The sequence below is a fragment of the Triticum dicoccoides genome, chromosome 4B (assembly GCF_002162155.2).
Source record: "Triticum dicoccoides isolate Atlit2015 ecotype Zavitan chromosome 4B, WEW_v2.0, whole genome shotgun sequence".
NCBI lineage: Eukaryota > Viridiplantae > Streptophyta > Magnoliopsida > Poales > Poaceae > Triticum > Triticum dicoccoides.
Genome location: NC_041387.1, coordinates 194,037,363 through 194,051,379, shown reverse-complemented (window position 1 = coordinate 194,051,379; position 14,017 = coordinate 194,037,363).

The window sequence follows — 14,017 nt, the reverse complement described above, 5'->3', positions numbered from 1 at the left end:
GTAGCCCTTAAGCACTACTGGGGCGCACAACTTTCGCCAGCCCTAAGGCAATACCACATTACGCGTTTCTTACGCTTAAAAAAGCCCGGTCAACGTGGCATAATCTCATTAAAACGTAACTCCGAGTATTCCTCGACCACGGAGAACGTGAGACTGCCTCGACAGCCACACACTAATCAGACCTTGCAGGTCAAAGCCCCTAAAAATAGGTCATTCAGACCTCGGACATGGTTAAGCGAGTCCGGCGTAACTAAACAAGGGGCTTCCCAGCCGCATATCCCCTTTATAAGGGGCCGCGTATCTAAATGATGAGAGCCAATAAAGCTCAACTTTCTTCATTCTATTCTATTTTAATACAACTTCTGCATGATATTTCTTGGAAACTAAGTCCTTCTCTTTTACAGATGAAGCACGTGCTACACCCGTCCAGGATACAGCACAATGGAGACACAGGCGCAGATGTGCAGCAGGGACCCGTTGCAAGGATTCTTTTTAGATTAAGACCCTGCGTAAACCTTTCTTAATGTCTCTTGTTGATACACATCCCCCGGTTTCCCACCATAGCCAAGGAGGAGGCTGGCGTTTTGGCATCGGCCGCGTCAGAAGTTCCCGCCTGTACCTGGACACTAGGGGCTTAGGGCATTGTTCTGCCCGGTATCATAAAGACCGAACACCTCAGGGAGTGTTCGGCGTCTCAAGTTAGGCCTTATATGCATCAGCTCTGAATCATGTCTTTGGTCAAATGTTGGGTTTGCCCGGCTCCTGTGTTTTGCTGCCTTACGTTCTGTATCATCGGCTAACGCGGCACCAGGAGCACTACTGCGATTGTGCCCCGGTTCGGTCGGGCGAGCACCTCAGTAGAGAAAGCCAAAAACGGACTGTCATGATATAGCGAGAGACTGATCAACCACTCGATCGACCATTGGAATGTTTAGAATTCCTCCGCTTTGACGAAGGACCGCTTCCCGGTCAGGCACATACGCGCCCCGAAGTTCGAAGAAGAGCGGTGCCGCTAGGGGCTATATAGTAGCCCCACATTCGAGCTCCTATGGCTAAGTGAAAGTGATAAAGCATTATAGTCCGGTTGCCTAGTTTGCTACGCTATCACCTCCCTAAAAGGACCAAGACGTTGGATTAAGTGTGAAAAAGCACCTTTTTTTTGCAAACACCCCCGAACCATGTGCGTGGGGGCTGAAGCCAAAGACTGCAACTTTCAGGTTATTCATACATATACGGCCGCACAGGAGATAGTTCAATACTTGAACGCACAAGTATAAAAAGCTATTGCATTATAAATATGATCTCACAAATTATACACGTCATTTGAACATGACATCTTTCGAGCACTGCGATTCTATTAAATGAGCGCCCTGCAGGACTTCCTCAAAATAGTGCTCGGCGGGTAATCGGCTCTTGTCCGAACCCCGAGAAGCAACAGCGGTAGCATCCATGTCCGCCCAGTATGTCTTCACATGGGCGAGAGCCATCCGTGCACCTTCTATGCATGCCGACCGCTTCATCGCCTTGATATGCGGCACCGCCCCAAGGAATTGCTGCAACAAGCCAAAATAACTCTTCGGCTTGGGCCTTTCCGGCCATAGATGAGTGACCACATCCGTCATGGCAAGTCCGGACAACCTATTCAGCTCAGCCCACTCAGCCAGCCGATCAGTCAACAGAAGTGGACGCTCCGGACTATGGAATTGAGACCAGTAAAGTTCTTCCATTTCATGATCCTTCTGGCTTCAGAAGTGCACGACTGCGTCCGCCGCACTCGCCGCCAAATCCAGATAAGGATCCTCCGCACCACACAACTGGCCCAGCTGAGCATACTTTGGATCCGTGAACTTCCTATGCAGAAGAAAGGGCTTTCCAGCCGCAATGTCTCCGGCCTGACGCAGTTCCTCCTTCATAGACCGCATCTCACTCCGGGCATCCTTGACTTCGGCGCCAGCCTTCTTCAGGCCCTCTTGCTCCACTCGGCGTTCTCCTTCAAGAACCTCACAACGGTCGGTAGCATCTTTTAATTTCAAGGCCATTCCGGCCACCTCTTCCCTGCTCCGGCAGTGAGCAGCCTTTTCGGCTTTTAGCTCTTCTGCTGCCTTCAAGGAAGCCGCATCACTTATCCTGGATTGCTCCTTGGCCCGAGCAAGCTCTGCCCGAAGGTCTTCCACAGGAGTAGCACCATCTACATCAAGCATACAAATTGTAAGGAATGGGCGTCAGCTCCCTTACTAGGCGACCGCGGAGCAACCACATACCTTGTGACTCATCAAGTCGTTTATTGATTAGCGAGATGTCCGCATCCGCAACATCGAGTTGCCTCTTAAGCTTGGCAACTCCATCAGTCCGGCTGGCCACCGAACGTCCCGCCACCTACGTAGGAAAGGCGACAATCTATAACTGAGATTATGATCCTCGGCACACTGCCGTTTTCGACAGCATACCAAGTCTCAGGGGCTACTATCTATACAGGGCGCACTTCATGTGCAAAAACTGTCAAAAGGTATGTCATTTTTTGCGTACCTCAAGTCCCGTCAGCAAACTTCCGACGGCCTCACACAACCCGCTTTCGGCGGACGAGATCCTCTCAATCACCATACTCATTAATGTGCGGTGATCTTCTGAGATGGACACCCTCTTAAGCAAATCCTGCAGCTCCACCGGCCGTACTCCAATGGGTGCCGAACTCTCTGGCCCCGCCGGACTCGGGGAGACCCTCAGCGACGACACCTCAGGGTCGTCCGCCCCGCACGATGGGGCGGCAGATGGAGGCGTTTCGCTCTCCATCATCTCCAGACGAAGGTCTCCCGAAGATGAGCTGTGCTGAGACGGGCTGAGATCCGAACTACAAGATGAAAACTTCGGTTACCCTTAGAAATTAAGCAGGGGTGTCCACTATTACAAAATTCCCCCTTTTTTACTTACGGCTCGCTGGAGGGCTGATTCCTTCGAGGAGACAGTACGGCCGGGGCTCTTCCCGGCACAGGACCTTCCGGTACAGATTTCTTTCCCCGCTTTGAGGCCTTGTCCTCCGGGTCTTCGGAAGTGGTCCTCTTCTCCCCCTGGAAGGAGGGACTCTCGATTCCTCCCTTACTGAAAGCCTCCGTGGCTGAGGTGGTAGTTCCCCTGTGCCCTTCTTCGCCCTCCTCCGAAGGTGCAACCTCTAACATTTTGATTAACACGGGATCCTGCGTGGTCTCAGGGTGGGGGCGGGACACCGTATCAGTTTTGCTTGCGCTATCCACTCCTGTCCAAGGGATAGCTGGTTAAAAGGCAAACCCACAGTAAATGAATGGTCGATGTGTCCGGACACAGGGCTACTTACTTGAGTATCCGGGCGATTGCAGCTTAGGCCAGCATCCTCGGTCAATTCCGGACGCATCTCTTGCGATCCGAAGAACAGTTTGTACATCTCCGCGGGTGTCAAACCCATGAAGTGTTGAAGAGCTCGTGGCCCCTCCGAATTAAATTCCCACAGGCGGAGGGGGCGACGTTTGCAGGGCAGTAGGCACCGGATCAACATAACCTGTACCACTACGGCCAGATTGATCTCCCTTTCTTGGAGGCCTCGAATCCGGTCCTGCAACAGGGGAACGTCCTTGGACGGCCCCCAGTCACGCCCCTTGTTGACCCATGACGTCAGCCGCTGTGGAGGGCCCGAGCGGAAGACGGGCGGCAGCCTCTACCTGCTGCCCCTAGGAGCGGTGATATAGAACCACTCCTGTTGCCACAAGCCGAGCTCCTCCTGAAAAGAGCCCTTGGGCCATGGAGCATCGGCCCTCTTACTTATAACCGCCCCGCCGCACTCTGCCTGACGCCCCTCAATCATCTTCGGCTCCACGTTGAAGGTTTTGAGCCACAAGCCGAAGTGAGGGGTAGTGCGGAGGAAGGCTTCGCAGACGACAATGAATGATGAGATGTGGAGGATGAACTCCGGAGCCAAGTCATGGAATTCTAGCCCATAGTAAAACATAAGCCCCCTCACGAAGGGATCCGTCGGGAAGCCTAAACCCCTACGGAGGTGAGACACGAACACGACACTCTCGCCAAGCTCAGGAGTAGGAATAACTTGCCCTCGGGCAGGCAGCCTATGCGAAATCTCGTAGGTTAAGTACCTGGCGTCTCTTAGCTTTAGCACGTCCTCTTCCGTGATGGAGGAGGGCATCCATCGACCTCGTAGGTCGGGGCCGGACATTGTCGAAGATCGAAGGTACCCGAATATGGAGCCCTGGGCGTTGGAACTCGGGGCGAGGGGCGGATTCAATAGAGGATTGAAGGAAAAGAACGGGCCTTGGTCTCATTATAAAGAGGAAGAATACCAAGAGCCGTCCCCGTGACCGTTTGGAACCCGCCTTCGATGGAGGGGGCGTGGCAACGGGCGCGGTTGGGTTACCCACGTCCGTATTGATGGGAATCCCGGAATAAGGGGAACATGATCTCTGCTTCGACAAGACGTGCCAAGGAAACCGCCTCGCTGAACGCGCTGAGGTGATACAATAAAAACAATTCGAGTAAAGGCTTGGTAATGGTGTGACGTCACGCCACAAAATACATCAGCAGATTGAACTTGTGTAATATTATTCTCTCTACGGTGGTACGAATAATTTATTTTTGCAGATCGGACACTATCCTGGTGTTCACAATCTTCTATAAATTATTCGGAGGAAGAACCCGCCTTGCAATGCCGAAGACAACATGCGCGCCGGACTCGTCGTCATTGAAGCCTGGTTCAGGGGCTACTGAGGGAGTTCCGGACTAGGGGGTGTCCGGATAGCCGAACTATCATGATCGGCCGGACTCCAAGACTATGAAGATACAAGATTGAAGACTTCGTCCCGTGTCCGGATGGGACTTTCCTTGGCGTGGAAGGCAAGCTTGGCGATACGGATATGTAGATCTCCTACCATTGTAACCGACTCTGTGTAACCCTAGCCCTCTCCGGTGTCTATATAAACCGGATGGCTTTAGCCCATAGGACGAACAACAATCATACCATAGGCTAGCTTCTAGGGTTTAGCCTCCTTGATGTCGTGGTAGATCTACTCTTGTAACACACATCATCAATATTAATCAAGCAGGACGTAGGGTTTTACCTCCATCAAGAGGGCCTGAACCTGGGTAAAACATCGTGTCCCTTGTCTCCTGTTACCATCCGCCTAGACGCACAGTTCGGGACCCCCTACCCGAGATCCGCCGGTTTTAACACCGACAATATCCTTCTTGGATATCTATCACTTTGGAACTAATTTTCATATGTTGCTTTTGATAAGCTTAAACAAATATAAGTGAAGATCATGAGCATAAAAGTTCTTTGTTTCTCTCAAATTAATTTAAGTGAAGCAAGAGAGAATTTCTTGAAAATTTTACTAACTCTCAAATAAATCTAAGTGAAGCAAGAGAGCATTTCTTCAAAAATACTAAAGCACACCTTTCTCAAAAAGATATAAGTGAAGCACTAGAGCAAGTCCATAGCTCATAAATATTTAAGTGAAGCATAGAGAGAAATTCTAACAAGTCATGAAATAATTTTGGCTCTCTCAAATAGGTGTGTTCAGCAAGGAATCAAGACTTAAAACACTAAATAAAACAAGCAAAGACTCATATCATACAAGACGCTCCAAGCAAAACACATAGTATGTGACAAATGAAAATATAGCTTCGATTAAAATACCGATGGTCGTGAGAAGAAAGAGGGGATGCCACTCGGGGCATCCCCAAGCTTAGTTGCTTGCTCTATTTTGGATAATAGCTTGGGATGCCAGGGCATCCCAAAGCTTAGGCTCTTCTTACTCCCTATTCCTTCATCCATCGTAAGATATCCCAAAACTTGAAAACTTCAATCACACAAAACACCAACAAAACCTTTGTGAGATCAGTTATTATAAGAAAGCAAATCACTACTATAAGTACTGTAGAAAACCAATTCATATTTTGTTCTTGCATTATATCTACTGTATTACAACTTTTCTATGGAAAAAACTCATCAAAGAAAACCATAGAATCATCAAAATAAGCACACAACGCAAAGAAAACAGAATCTATCAAAAACAGAACAGTCTGTAGTAATCTGAATATTTCGAACACTTGTGGAACTCCAAAATTCTAAAAAAAGTGGGACCACGTGCGTAATATGTATGTTAATCTTCTTCAAAATGAATTGGCATTTTATCATACTCTGGTTAAAAATGAGAATTGTTTTCGTGAGCGCAAAATTTTTAGTTTTTCAGCAAGATCAAACAACCATCACTCAAGAAGATCCTAAAGTCTTTACTTGGCACAAACACTAATTAAAACACAAAAACACAATCATAACAGTAGCATAATTGTGCTAACTCTCAAGAACAGAAAGTATAAAGCAAAAATAAATTTTATTCATTGGGTTGCCTCCAACAAGCGCTATTGTTTCATGCCCTTAGCTAGGCATAAAGCAAGGATCTAAGTTTTGTCATCTTTGTTTTGAGATCCATAAGATGCCCTCATGATTGATTAATATGGTGGCCTAATTCTTGTTCTAGGGAAGTGTTGCACCCTTCCTCAAAGGAAATTGGAACTTAATATTTCCTTCTTTCATATAAATCACGGCACCAATTGTGCGTAGAAACGGTCCACCAAGAATAATTGGATAAGACGGATTGCAATCAATATCAAGAACAATAAAATCTATGGGCACATAATTCATATTTTCAAGAATAATAACATCATTAAATCATCCCATAGGCCCTTTAATAGTAGAATCCTCCAAGTGCAAATTTAAAGAACATTCTGCAATATTGGTAAGACCAAGCATATCACATAAAGATTTCGGAATTGTAGAAACACTAGCTCCCAAGTTACACAAAGAAAACACTTATATTTTTTAATCTTGACTTCGATTGTAGGTTCCAATTCGTCATGCAATTTTCTAGGAATTGAAACTTCTAATTCCAACTTTTCTTCTAAAGCTTTCATCATAGCATCAACAATATGTTTAGTAAAAACTTTATTTTGTTCATAAGCATGGGGTGAATTTATCATGGATTGCAACAAATAAATACAATCATCAAAGAGCAACTATCATAATTAAAGTCTTTGTAATCCAAAAGAGCGGGTGTCGGTGTCAAAACCGGTGGATCTCGGGTAGGGGGTCCCGAACTGTGCGTCTAAGGCTAATATTAACAGGAGGCAGGGGACACGATGTTTTACCCAGGTTCGGGCCCTCTCGATGGAGGTAATACCCTACTTCCTGCTTGATTGATCTTGATGATATGAGTATTACAAGAGTTGATCTACCATGAGATCGTAGAGGCTAAACCCAAAGAGCTAGCCTATGATTCTGATTGTTGTCGTCCTACGGACTAAACCCTCCGGTTTATATAGCACCGAAGGGGGCTAGGGTTATACAGAGTTGGTTACAAAGAAGGAGATTAACATCCGGATCGCCAAGCTTGTCTTCCACGCAAAGGAGAGTCCCATCCGGACACGGGACGAAGTCTTGAGTCTTGTATCTTCATGGTCCAACAGTCCGACCAAAGTATATAGTCCGGCTGTCCGGATACCCCCTTATCCAAGACTCCCTCAGTAGCCCCTGAACCAGGCTTCAATGATGATGAGTCCGGCGCGCAGATTGTCTTCGGCATTGCAAGGCGGGTTCTTCCCCATAATCCAGAGTACCTGTTGTAGTGAACAGTGTCCGGCTTCCCATCAATGTTGTATTCCTCGGCTTCTGCACTTCAATAATGGCCATCTCCATGTGTCGAGCGAATACGAGGAGCCAAAGCATTTTTACATTTTCCACCCTGACCCTGCAGGCAAACCATCTATTTGAAGAGACGGGGATCCTCAGATCCAAATCTCACCTTCTTCCGTCAAGCAAGCATTCAACAGAGTGCATCCGGAAAAACCATTCCATCATATCCGGTCGCCGCAGCTCCTATTCTCGCTCCCTTAGCCCTAAGCCAGGCGATTGGGAAAAATGTTCTGTCCCCCACAGCCATTTGGTAGAGTTGCAGACCCAAGGGTTTCTTCCACCGGTGTACATGGTCCTCGTCCGAGCCGGACTAGCCACCTACAATGGCGGGGTGCAAGCGGAGAGATCTCCTAACCCGTCTCAGGGGGAGCGGGTATACTTCGTCCCATATTTGCTAAGAGGCGCCGGGTTTCCAATCCACCCATTCCTCCGCGGGTTTCTGGAGTTCTACGGCTTCCAGTTGCATAACTTTACCCCCGCCTCTGTGCTGCATATCGCAGGATACGTTGCCCTTTGCGAATTATTTCTAGGCTGCGAGGCTCACTTCAAGTTGTGGAAGAAGTTATTCTGCCTCATCCCTCGTAATCAGGAGGGGATCTATATATCAAGTGAGCGGTGCCAGAATATGGCGCGTCGCCCAGACCGGATACCTGTCCGGCACTCCAAAGAAGGCATCCGAAGACTGGCCCTCGGAGTGGTTTTATGTAGATGACATTCCCCTTCCGGACCCAGTCCGGACGGGCCTTCCTGAGATTAATAACGCTCCGCTGAAGAAACGCCAGAGTTGGCGCCCTCGGAGCCCTCAAGAGGAAGATGCCAGAGAATTCCACTTCCTGATGAGCAGGATAAAGACATTGGCCCAATTACGACTGACAATAGTCGAGGTTATATCAATATGCATAATGCAGGGGGTGCAGCTACTTCAATACCGGGGAAGCCCATGTGGCACTTCAACGGGGAAGACGATGCCACCCGCTGCGGTCGTAATGGTCCGGACTCCGCCACCGCTCTGGTGAGAATACTGTCCGGTTTATATAAAGGAGAAGAAGAGGAGTTCCTTCGCATCAAACCGCGGGATGGATTTTCCATGTACAACCCCCCAAGCTGGGTGAGCCGTTACTCTTTACTAAACTCTATCCATTCTTGCACCCTTCATCACAATCATTTACCCTCTCCGCAGCCAGAGGATCCTGGCCGGGCCCTCTACCCCGGACTTGAAGAAGATCTGGATATATCTGTGGAGCTTGTCCACGGGACATTTTATCAGGCTAGTTGCGACGGCACCTTGGTAGCTATTATCGCCGATTATCCCAGACCGCTCCCTGCGTCGCGTGTAAGAAAAGCTGAAGTTTTAATCTTCTTAAGAGGATTCCTTCCTTATACCATGCCTTATGCACAAATATCTTATTTTTATAGAGACGACCATCGGGATGCAGCGCCGAGCCCCTGGGGGCTCATTGGCAAAGGGCATCCGGGCGAGGTAGGCTCAAGAGGAAGGCTGTTAGGGTTGAAACGCTGTCACAGAGGTATAGTTAAAACCTGCTTTGTGATTATCGTGTTTGAAATGTAACAGCGTCCATCGTGTCTTGGCAGAAATAGTAGTCGCTAGACTATATTCGGAGATCCTGCCGGTCACGCCTCCGCCAGCCGAATTCCAGAACCAGCTTCAAGAGAGGAGGCCAATGCGGGGCCGATGCCGAATTGTCCTCGGACAAAGGATGCGGATAGGCTCTCCGCCACGAATTCTGAAGTAGAGAGCGCCATGAATCACTGGCGCCGACGGGCCGTACTTCGCGATGGTATCTTTTCCGAAGAGGCATTCAATGCCTTCAATTCAGGAGACGCATACATCCGAGCTGCCCAAGATGGACTCTCCTGAGTGATGGACCAGTATGCAAAAGATATACGGGTAAGAAAATTCGATAAGCATGTATATCAGTAGCCCCTGAGATTTGAAACAGTTGGACAAACTGATTTAAGGATCATTGTATGCACAGGTTCTTGTAGAGAAGAATACCCATTTGTCTCGTGAGCTAGAGGAGTGCAAGACCCAGCTGAGGGCCGCGGTTGCGAAACTAGAGGAATCCCAGAAGGCCTCATCTGGTAACACTTATCTTAATAGAGAAATTTTAAGGACATATACCAGTTAGTATTTGGCTTGCTTTATAAGTCTAACAGAAAATTCTGCAGACAATCCTGGAGAGAATCCGGAGGTCAGAAAAGATAGTGAGTCACATCTCCAAAGACAGCTAAAGGCTGGCGAGCATGTGCTTACGCAGGTTAGACAGGAGAAAAATAATCTCCAAGATGCCAACATCCGGCTGGGCGTCGAATAAACAGATGTTCGACCTCAGCTTGCGGACTCCGTGAAGGAGAACAGGAGGCTCCGTCGTGGCATATATGGTAAGTGCTTAAACGAACTGCAGTATAGTTCGGCGAGGAAGCGTATTAAAAGAGTTTATATCTGTAGGTATGCTGACGGGCCGTCTTGAAGAGGAGATGCCCGGGTCCGCAGGTGATTTGCTACAAGATCTCTCACAACTGCACGGACGAGCTCGACAGGTGATGCAGGGTATTGCCCAGGCCTTGTGGCCATCCGCTTCCCTGCCAGGAGACATGGGGGCACTCGTGGATATGCTCCAAGGAGCACGGCGGCGCTTCTGGTTATGGAAGGTATCAGCCTGCTGACAAGGTGCAAGGGAAGCCTGGGCCATGGTGAAGACGCGACACGCCAAGGTTGACCTGAATCATATGGCCGAAGTCGAACCGGCAGGGCCAGATGAGCAAGAGATTCCCGTAAGTCTGGTGTATGACTAGGTAGCGTTAGCCGCAAAGTATTCCCAACAACATTGCAAGCTAGATAGCCTATTTGATGGTATAGAGGAAGAATATAGCCAGTCCAAGTGACTATGTAATTCAACAGACATATGTAGTCCCTAGCCGGATTAAAAAATCTTTTGTCATGGCGGACCTTTTCGCCTTTTCACTTCAGCCCTCGGATCCGACAGTCCGGGGTGTATTCGAATACCCGCTCAGTTATGCAAAACCGGGGTATGCGTGGAAACCAGGCGTAGGGGTCATAAGTGCTTGAACAGACAAGTACCCAACTAGTTATGTCATATTACATGGGTAGTAAGAAACATCTTCCAGGGAGAATAGTTCCGTTAGGGGTTCCTTTCCCTGGGTACGCATGCATCGATGTGCATGTCCGAACTGCGGACAGAAACACGGGATACAAAACATCTGGGGATTCACATTGTAATAAACGAAAGAAACATCTTTTGTTCACCGACCGAATATTCCCTTAAGAATGCTAGCTTTTGGCCTCACCCAGTCTGAGGTACACATCCGGCTAAACTGGCAGTAACAATCGCAGAGGTGCTCCCCTTATGCCCTAGCCGAATTAACGGGAACGTAGGGCATAAACACAAGAGCCAGGCAACCCAGCGTGGCCAAATCTGAAGCCATATCGATGCATATAATGGTGAAGAAAAGGCACATATGGAAAAAGGATGCATATGTGGTAGGCAGGAAGCCATAAAAGTAATTATATTTAGCTTCCGTATAGGAAGCCCCCTAGGTATGGTGAGCACACGTAGTGCGGCCGGAGTGATCCGAGCATCCGCACTGTATTTAATACTTTGTGTGAAGAAGGTAAAAATGGCGAGAAAGGAAAAGGGGAGGCAAAATTAAAAGAGCGGGGGTAAGGAGACGAACACTGAGTTCGGCACTAGGCATAGAATCTCCAAAGTCTGGCCGCGTTCCATGGGTTCGGCTCGAGTCTGTTATCGGATGCATTGCGCAGGCGGTACGCTCCTCCGGTGAGAACTTTATCGATAATGAAGGGACCCTCCCACTTAGGTTTGAGCTTGTCCTTCTTCTTCTCCGGTAGGCGTAGAACGAGTTCGCCAACATTATAAGTTTTGGCCCGTACTTCTCTACTTTGATACCTTCGAGCTTGATGCTGATAGAATGCGGAACGGGCTTTTGCAACGTCGCGCTTCTCCTCTAGGGCATCTAAGTTGTCCTTCTGATCTAGCTCAGCTTCCTTCTCTTCGTACATGCGCACGCAAGGTGAGTCATGGATTATGTCGCAAAGTAGTACTGCTTCTGTGTCGTACACCATAAAAAATGGTCTATATCCGGTGGTACGATTCGGTGTGGTCCGCAGCCCCCGGAGTACGGAGTCGAGCTCCTCGTCCCAGTGCGTGTCCGATTCTGTCAAGGATCGCACTAGTCTGGGTTTGATGCCGCTCATGATGAGACCATTTGCACGTTCAACCTGGCCGTTTGTTTGGGGATGATAGACGGAAGCGTAATCGAGCTTAATGCCCATGTTGCCGCACCAAGTTTTCACTTCATCGGCTGTGAAGTTTGAGCCATTGTCCATGATGATGCTGTGGGGGACACCGTAACGGTGTACAACCCCTGATATGAAGTCTATCACTGGTCCGGATTCGACCGTTTTAACTGGTTTGGCTTCTATCCATTTGGTGAACTTGTCCACCATGACCAACAAGTATTTTTTCTTATGGCTTCCCCCTTTAAGAGGCCCAACCATATCCAGCCCCCAGACCACGAAGGGCCAAGTTATGGGGATTGTTTGGAGAGCGGTAGGGGGCATATGGCTCTGATTGGCGAAGAGCTGGCAACCGACGCAATGTTGGACAAGGTCTTGTGCGTCTGCCCGGGCTGTCGGCCAATAAAAACCTATATGGAAGGCTTTGCTGACAAGTGCCCGAGCCGCAGCGTGGTGCCCGCCGAGTCCGGCATGGATTTCAGCCAAGAGCTGGCGCCCTTCCTCTTTGGAGATGCATCTTTGGAGCACTCCGGTGGCACTTTTATTATAGAGCTCTCCCTCATGGACTTTGTAGGCCTTGGAACGCCGCACAATACAACGTGCTTCATTTTGGTCCTCGGGGAGCTCCTACCTATTTAGGTAGGCCAAGAAGGGCTCAGTCCATGGGGCGATTACAACCATGATTTCGTGGGTCGAAGGTGTTATTTTGGTGGCAGAGCCCCCGATTACGTCAGATGGTTCGCAATCTGGGGTTGTATTCGGGGCCGGACTGGTGTTGCCGGATTCCCCTTCCCATACCACGGATGGCTTGAACAGCCTTTCCAAGAATATATTAGGTGGGATGGGGTCATGTTTAGCGCCGATGCGGGCAAGGATATCCGCCGCTTGATTGTTTTCTCGGGCCACATGGTGGAATTTGAGCCCCTCGAACCGAGCTGACATTTTGAGGACGGCATTACGGTAGGCCGCCATTTTCGGATCCTTGGCATCAAAATCTCCGGTTATTTGTGATATTGCGAGGTTTGGGTCCTCGTGCACTTCTAGGCGTTGAATGCCCATAGAGACTGCCATCCAAAGAACATGCAACAGAGCCTCGTATTCGGCTGCGTTGTTGGAGTCTGTGTATAATATTTGGAGTACGTATTGGACCGTGTCTCTGGTGGGGGATGTCAGGACTACACCCGCTCCCAACCCGGCCAGCATTTTAGAGCCATCGAAGTGCATGATCCAACTGGAGTACGCGTCGTACTCTTTAGGTAGTTCAGGTTCTGTCCATTCGGCGACAAAGTCAGCCAGTACTTGCGACTTAATGGCCCGCCGTGGTTTGTATGTTATGTCGAACAGAAGAATCTCGATAGCCCATTTAGCAATCCGTCCCGTGGTGTTGTGGTTATTTATTATGTTGTTGAGTGGTACTTCGGAGGCCACCGTAATCGAACACTCTTGAAAGTAGTGTCGTAGCTTCCGGGATGCCATGAAGACCGCGTATGCTATCTTTTGATAGTGTGGGTATCGGGATTTGCATGGAGTGAGGACAGTGGACACGTAATATACCGGCTTTTGGAGCGGGAACTTGTATCCGTCTGCTTCTCGTTCGACGACGAGCACTGTGCTTACAACCTGATGTGTTGCAGCTATGTACAATAGCATAGGTTCGCCAGTATTTGGCACGGTCAGGACTGGATTGCTGGCCAATAGGGTCTTTATTTCATCTAGTCTGGCCGCGGCCGCATCCGTCGACACGAAGTGTTCGGTGCATCGAAGAAGGCGGTAAAGAGGTAGTGCCTCTTCTCCTAATCGGGAGATAAAGTGGCTTAAGGCAGCCACACATCCAGTTAGTTTCTGGATATGCTTGAGGTCTGTTGGGATTGCCAACTGCGACAGAGCTCGGATTTTTGCCGGATTTGCTTCGATCCTCTATTGGAAACGATGAAGCCGAGCAACTTCCCGGAGGGTACACCGAAAACACATTTTTCCGGGTTGAGCTT